This window comes from Quercus robur, chromosome 8 (genome assembly GCF_932294415.1).
Source record: "Quercus robur chromosome 8, dhQueRobu3.1, whole genome shotgun sequence".
Lineage (NCBI taxonomy): Eukaryota > Viridiplantae > Streptophyta > Magnoliopsida > Fagales > Fagaceae > Quercus > Quercus robur.
The window spans coordinates 11,737,795-11,746,181 of NC_065541.1; positions in this window are offsets into that span (position 1 = coordinate 11,737,795).

Genomic DNA, 8,387 nt, shown 5'->3' on the forward strand with positions numbered 1-8,387 from the left:
ATTAAGTTTGAGTATGGTCAAGTTGAGTTTGAGTCAAGTCAGTTTGAGATTAAGGATTTCAATATTAGGTTTGAGTCGAGTTAGTTTTATATTTTAAATAAATTTGTACTCTTTGTTTTAGTTATGTACTTCCTTCCTATAACTAATGACAATGAATGACTCAATTTAGCGTAAAAAACTTATGAATTTGTGTGTGTGTGTATATACAACGAAGATATCATTGTAATAACTTGATATTAATTATTTTATAATCTATTGCAATGACAAAATGAAGTAATTATCTATTACAATGAAGATATCATTGAAATAATTTGATTCGACTTATTTTGGTCAATTATTTTCAATTTATTACAATAAAATTCATGAAGTAATAGCTTATTACTACATGATATTTATAGCAATAAGTTTTTTATTGTAACAAAGTTGTCATTAAAATATTTGAAATTTATTACAACAAAATTTTTTGTTACACAAACTTATTACCTTAAATTTTATTGCAACATTTTATATCTATTGTAATAACTCTAATATTATTGCAACAATTTTTTTTCGTTGCAATAATTTTTTTTTTCCTTGTAGTGAACTACCTTTGCAAAAGATGGGACACAAATTGTGAAACTTGGGAGGAGCTAATTAAGTGTGTCAATCACCATGTTAATGCAATCTTCCAAGGTAGCAACAATGGCCAAGGTGCTGGTGGAGATGACAATGCTAGCCAAGGCAGTGGTAATGGTTGGGGTGGCAACAATTAATGGCTAGGGTGGTGGTGGTGGTCACCAAGGTGCTGTGGCAATTTACTTGAGTCATCGTTTTTCATATTAAGTTTGAGTATGGTCAAGTTGAGTTTGAGTCAAGTCAGTTTGAGATTAAGGATTTCAATATTAGGTTTGAGTCGAGTTAGTTTTATATTTTAAATAAATTTGTACTCTTTGTTTTAGTTGTGTACTTCCTTCCTATAACTAATGACAATGAATGACTCAATTTAGCGTAAAAAACTTATGAATTTGTGTGTGTGTGTGTGTATATATGTGTTGAATATGAATTTTTGTATTTATAAGTACAAAGTGACAATCAATTGCTAAGTGTCCGTGTTATTAACAATGGATGACTCAATTGCTAAGTTTCTACTGTGAGGAGACACATGAATTTATTTCATTTTTATTGTACCTCACATGTGTAATTACTAATAATCTTCTATTGATTTTATTTATTTATTTGTGTTAAAAAGTAAATAAATAAAGTTAATACGTACATAAATCATTCATTTTATATAGATGTGAGGTGTTGCAATAAAATTTGAGGTAAAAATTGAGGTAACATGTGTAATTGAATGATTCATAGATGTGAGATGTTGCAATAGAATTTTCCTTCTTCTCCAATCAGGTACTTGCTAGAGGACCCGATCGGAGAAGAAGGAAAATTTATTAATATTAGTAACGTGTGCAATGGGATGAAGAAAAATAAAATAGATGAATCATTCATTTTATGCTCGTTGTATATTTGAAATATTTTCTGTTTTTGAATTTCATGTAACATACTAACATCACAAGGCCTACATGGTGTTTAACTACGAGAGCAAATTACCAACTCTTTTTGGAAACACGTACAATATAAGACAACACAAAATTAATGGTTCAAACCAACCCAGTTATGTTTTGCTCCTTATTTACTCTTTCTTTTATTTTATGTGACTTAAGATCATTCACATTAACTCGTACAAAAATTCATGCTTATTTTAACATAAAAATATAATTTTCTTTATTTTACGTGACTAATTTTTAAAAACACATATTAAATTATCTATTCTAAAAGTAATTTTAATAAAATATTCAATTTTTATTCACATAACCGCTTTTTTAAAAGACCCACATTACTCACATTCAAACACTTGGCCAAAATTTTACATTTTTGCCTTTTTATGTTGACCATGCAAGTGCTCAAGACCATATAAAACAAATGAAAATGATAAACTTTAGAGATAAGTAGTAATTGTAATTTCTTTTTTGAACGTGAAGAGAAAAAAAAACCCTAAAGTTTAGGAGTTCTCCTTTTGAATTCAATTGTTATTTGATATTTATGACCCTATTTCTAAATGAAGTTACCTTTCATTAATGAGGGTATTTTTGAACCACATAAAAGTCCAGTTGAAAAAGGAGAATCCTCTTATATATAGTATAGATTAACGTAATAATGTTTGACATGAATTTGAACTTTTAAGTTTTAACTAACCATCGCACACCATTGGTGTGATGGTCACTCCACAAGTATAAGTGCTTGTGGGGCGTAGGGGGGCAAGGATCGGGGTCCAAGTCTCCAGCAGGGAGCTTCACACACATTTACACTTAGATTAGGCTAAAGTAGAATTTCTATCTTGTATAAAAATAAAAAAAAGGTTTTAACTATAGTATTTTTCTAAGAATATTTTAACTATAATTATTATAATGCTAGAGATAGCCTTTTTTTTTTTTTCCCAAACAATTTGATAAGTTGTTGTTGTGGCTAATTTTCATTTGCTCTCATTTGAACCCTTCACTAAAGTCACTTTTTCACGTACTAATAATTACTCACCACATTAGTATTTTGTAAAAAAATTATATCTCTGTCGTTTTCCTTATTTATATAGCATTACGAAGATGTTAAGAATAGAATTATGTGAAAGAATAAATAAATTGATTTTTTTATTAAAAAAATATAATGTGGAAAGAATAAAGAATCAATTCAACCTTAGTCCAACGTTGATAAAATCAAAATGTGTTAATTGGGTTATAAAGAACTTAATTATAAATTTTGATTATTGATTTATTTTTTCAAAAAAAATTGCAAATAATTCCAAAACTAATGCTAATAATCATTGTTGCCAACCTCTAGTATTGATATTCCAATATTTGAAAATTTTTGAACAAAGAACTTTGGCCCCATAATTTTGAATCTTGGTTCCATCCTTGTTGGCCTTGGTGGCCGTTAGTTGGGTTCTTGAGATTTAGCCACATGGGCTTGGGGCTTTGGGAACAAATGGAGAGCAATTCTAAGTCTTGCCCTAACGTATTTTACTTACTGGCCAGACATGCACAATGTCATAAAATAAGTACAAATCACATTGGTATGGGCTAGCTAGCTCCACTATAGGAGAAAATCCATTATGTTTCGGAAACATGCATCCTCTCCCTCACATGAGGGTGGACCATGTCTTTCTTGCTTTTGTTCTGTTTTGTGTGCATCTTCAAAACAAAATCCTAAATACAAATTATTAACCTTCATGAACATGATGATGAAGACGAAGAAAACGGCAGCAGAGAGACAAGAGCAGCCATCTAAATCCTACTCGTGGCTATGAATTCCCAAGGAAAAGGGAATAAAAACCAAATATTTTTTACCATATCAAATCCCACCAGTGGCAGAGCCAGAATTTGACTTCAGGAGGGTCAAAATTTATATACACTATGAACACTCATTAGGATATGTATATGTATATTACTTGATATAAAAAAGTAATACACATATATTCTAGTGATATTTTAATGTAATAAGACCTACATAATTTAACATAAAAGAATAGAATAATACTATTACTTCTTAAAAATTAGTATACTATAGAATAGTATATCAGAGCCTACCTGCTAGCCGATATTAATACCCTAAGAGACTAAGACATGTTGCACTAAAGGAAGAAAAAAAGGAAAAAAAAGAAAAGAAGAAGACCTGTAACGCTAGGAGAATATAATTCAGTTTTCAAAGAATTTAATACCCAATAGTCACAAGAGTGTTGGTCTCATTCCTAGAGTTTAGATCAAGTTCTTAGGACCGAAGAAAACAAGAAAATGAAACCATCACAAGGCAAAATTAGGATATCTCATAAATGTGAGATGTTGCAATAGAATTTTCCTTCTTCTCCAATCAGGTATTGGCTAGAGGACCCGACCGGAGAAGAAGGAAAATTTATTAATATTAGTAACGTGTGTAATTGGATGAAGAAAAATAAAATAGATGAATCATTCATTTTATACTCATTGTCTATTTGAAATATTTTCTGTTTCTAAATTTCATGTAACATACTAACATCACAAGGCCTACACAGTGTTTAACTACGAGAGCGAATTACCAACTCTTTTGGAAACATGTACAATATAAGACAACACAAAATTAATGGTTCAAACCAACCCAATTATGTTTTGCTCCTTATTTACTCTTTCTTTTATTTTATGTGGCTTAAGATCATTCGCATTAACTCGTACAAAAATTCATGTTTATTTTAACATAAAAATATAATTTTCTTTATTTTACGTGACTAATTTTTAAAAACACTCATATTAAATTATCTATTCTAAAAGTAAAAATATTCAATTTTTATTCACATAACCACTTTTTTAAAAGACCCACATTACTCACATACAAACACTTGGCCAAAATTTTACATTTTTGCCATTTTATATTGACTATGCAAGTGCTCAAGACCATATAAAACAAATGAAAATGATAAACTTTAGAGATAAGTAGTAACTGTAATTTCTTTTTGAACGTAAAGAGAAAAAAAAAATTCCTAAATTTTAGGAGTTCTTCTTTTAAATTCAAAATGAATTTTGTTATTTGATATTTATAACCCTATTTCTAAATAAAGTTATCTTTCATTAATGAGGGTATTTTTAAACCACATAAAAATCCAGTTGAAAAAGGGGAATCCTCTTATATATAATATAGATTAATGTAATAATGTTTGACATGAATTTGAACTTTTAAGTTTTAACTAACTACCGCATACCATTGGCGTGATGGCCACTCCACAAGTATAAGTGCTTGTGGGATGTGGGGCGTGGGGAGTGGGAGGGCAAGTACTAGGGTTCAAGTCTCCAGCAGGGAGTTTAACACACATTTATACTTAGATTAAGCTAGAGTAAAATTTCTATCTTGTATAAAAGAAAAAGTTTTAACTATAGTATTTTTCTAAGAATCTTTTAACTATAATTATTATAATGCTGGAGATACCTTTTTTTTTTTTTTTTTTTTTTTTTTTTTTACAAAAAATTTGATAAGTTGTTGTTATGGCTAATTTTTATTTGCTCTCATCTGGACCCTTCACTAATATCACTTTTTTACTTACCAATAATTACTCACCACATTAGTAGTTTGTAAAAAAATTATATCTCTGTCATTTTCCTTATTTATATAGCATTATGAAGATGTTAAGAATAGAATTATGTGAAAAGAATAAATAATTTGATTTTTTATTAAAAAAACTATAATGTGGAAAGAATAAAGAATCAATTCAACCTTAGTCCAATGTTGATAAAATCAAAATGTGTTAATTGGGTTATAAAGAACTTAATTATAAATTTCGATTATTGATTTATTTTTTCAAAAAAGATGCAAATAATTCCAAAACTAATGCTAGTAATGCATTGTTGCCAGCCTCTAGTATTGATATTCCAATGTTTGAGAATTTTTGAACAAAAAACTTTGGCCCCATAATTTTGAATCCTGGTTCCATCCTTGTTGGCCTTGGTGGCCGTGAGTTGGGGTCTTGAGATTCAGCCACAAGGGTTTGGGGCTTTGGGATAAAATGGAGAGCAATTCTAAGTCTTGCCCTAACATGTTTTACTTACTGGTCACACATGCACAATGTCATAAAATAAGTACAAATCACATCGGTGTGGGCTAGCTAGCTCCCTTATGGGAGAAAATCCATTATGTTTCAGAAACATGCATCCTCTCCCTCATATGAGGATGGACCCCACATGTGTAGGGTCCACCCACATGTGAGGGAGAGGATGCATGTTTCCGAAACATGTAATACTCTCTCCCACTATAGCGAGAGAAGGTATCCGCATGCACATTAAAAAAGAAGGGATCCGTACGTCTTTCTTGCTTTTGTTTTGTTTTTTGTGCATCTTCAAAACAAAATCCTAAATACAAATTATTAACCTTCATGAACATGATGATGAAGACGAAGAAAACATCAGCAGAGAGACAAGAGCAGCCACCTAAATCCTACTCGTGGCTTGTGAATTCCCATGGCAAAGGGAATAAAAACCAAATATTTTTTACCATATCAAATCCCACTAGTGGCGGAACCAAAATTTGACTTCAGGAGGGGAAAAATTTATATACACTATGAACACTCATTAGGATATGTATATGTATATTACTTGATATAAAAGTAATACATGTATATTCTAGTGATATTTTTTTGAGTGATAATATTCTTGTGATATTTTAATGTAATAAGACCTACATAATTTAACATAAAAGAATAGAATAATACTATTACTTCTTAAAAATTAGAGTATACTATAGAACGGTATATCAGAGCCTACCTGCTAACCGATATTAATACCCTAAGAGACTAAGACATGTTGCACTAGGAAAGAAAAAAAAAAAAAAAAAAAACGTGTAACGCTAGGAGAATATAACTCAGTTTTCAAAGAATTTAATACCCAATAGTCACAAGAGTGTTGGTCTCATTCCAGGAGTTTAGATCAAGTTCTTAGGACCGAAGAAAACAAGAAAATGAAACCATCACAAGGCAAAATTAGGATATCTCTTAAGTGCCAAATTTTTTTTGGCGAGACAGGGGAGCAAGTGCTCCCCCTTGACCCCCTGGCTCTGCCCCTAAATCCCACCAAAACCTACCTTCCTAAAGTTTCCCAATTGCGGAATAAAACCTGTTTGGCTTGATCAGCTGGTCATGGCTGGTATTTATATTCCAGTATTGTAGATTGCCGCCCTTGAACTTGAACTTGAACTGCATTGACTATTGCATCCTGTCATCAACTCCAAGTGAACCAGGTTGCACTTGCATGGTCGTTTTATTGGTTTTGGAACCTCGTTTAATCATATACTATGATGATGGAGAATGGATTGAATTAGCCTATTATGACGAATTGAAGCAGTTTAGACTTTAGAGAAGGCAGGACAATGGCATGACATACATGATCGCTCGAAGAACGTACTTTATGATCCCGTTTGCTTGCTGCAACGGTAACTTGTATGCAGTGACAAGAAGTGGTTACATCCTAGTTATGCTTATGCTAGCTCAAAATTTTAATTGAATCTTGTGGGCAACTTTTCAGGCTTGAGATTGTCTATACAAATCGCAGTTTCAGAGATATTGTAGGAATTGAGATTCATAGATTCGATTTTGCTAAGAAGTTGTGGTTAAAGATAAAAAGTGCCAAGGATCGGGCATTCTTTTTGTCTTTCAACAACAAATATAATCTCGGCCCTATAACAGAGATGGAAGGCAATCGTACGTGTACATTCACACTGGCTGACAATCACAAAAAATTGTAATCATACAACATAGAAGAAGGAAATATTTCGGTCCCTCCACCTTTTCTGAATCTGCCATCATGTTCATGGCAATCCTCTTCGATTTGGGTGATGCCTGATCTCTGGTAACATTATACAATCCTACATCTTTGCTTCTCCTACATTCATTTGGAATTTGTAATACAAAATAGACTAGTCTTACATATTTTTTTTAAAGGATTTAAAATAGGGAAGAAATCAAAGTTAAAGAAATACATTTATGTATTTATTCAAAAATTACAGTAAAGTATGATCTTGGAAGCAGCATGATTGGGCGTCCGCATCTTGAGCACGTATCGGACGTAGGACACATCAAACAATTCCTCTTTTTTTTTTTTTTTTCAAGAATTACTTTACTAACTTTAACTTTAATTCATTGTTCAATATTTTATAATTCTTAAAAATTATAATATTTGGTTATTAATAAATGATAGTCTTGTAAGTATTTGACGGCCAGACTAATTTTGAAATTAATTTTATTCTAAACATCATTTAGTAGTTATAGATTCCGTGAATTATCCATTACTGCTTTTAAATTGATGCATGTTTAAAAATATATGAAAAGCAACGCCTTACAAATTTTTTTTTCAAAAATTCTGTGTTTATATATGCTCGTACTTCCTTCGTTTTTTTTTGGCTAAACAATATGCCCGTGCTTCCTAGACAATCAATATGATTGTCTGCGATAATGATCGTGTTGATTATATTTTATGTATTATTTCTTATTATTCTTTGCTGACATAAAATCACGCACTTATGTATACAAGGTTAGCAAATACATTGAAAGAAGTGAATAACAGTTCTAACATGGAAGAACAAGGAAGTGGCAAAGTCCACAAAAAAGTAAATTATTTAAAGGATGTGGAGGACAGCATTGATACTGAAGCACATTTACCTCACCTTCCTTTTGACATAGTTAAACTGATTGCCGAGCGACTCTTTAGTTGATTATTTGCACTTTCGCGCTACGTACCTGTAAAACGCTCCGTTCAGCAATAGCATCACCTCCAATCCAATGGAGAATTGAAGCACAAAGGTTGGAAAACCCTGCTTTATCTCCATGGCTGGCGTTATTTGGGAAAGAG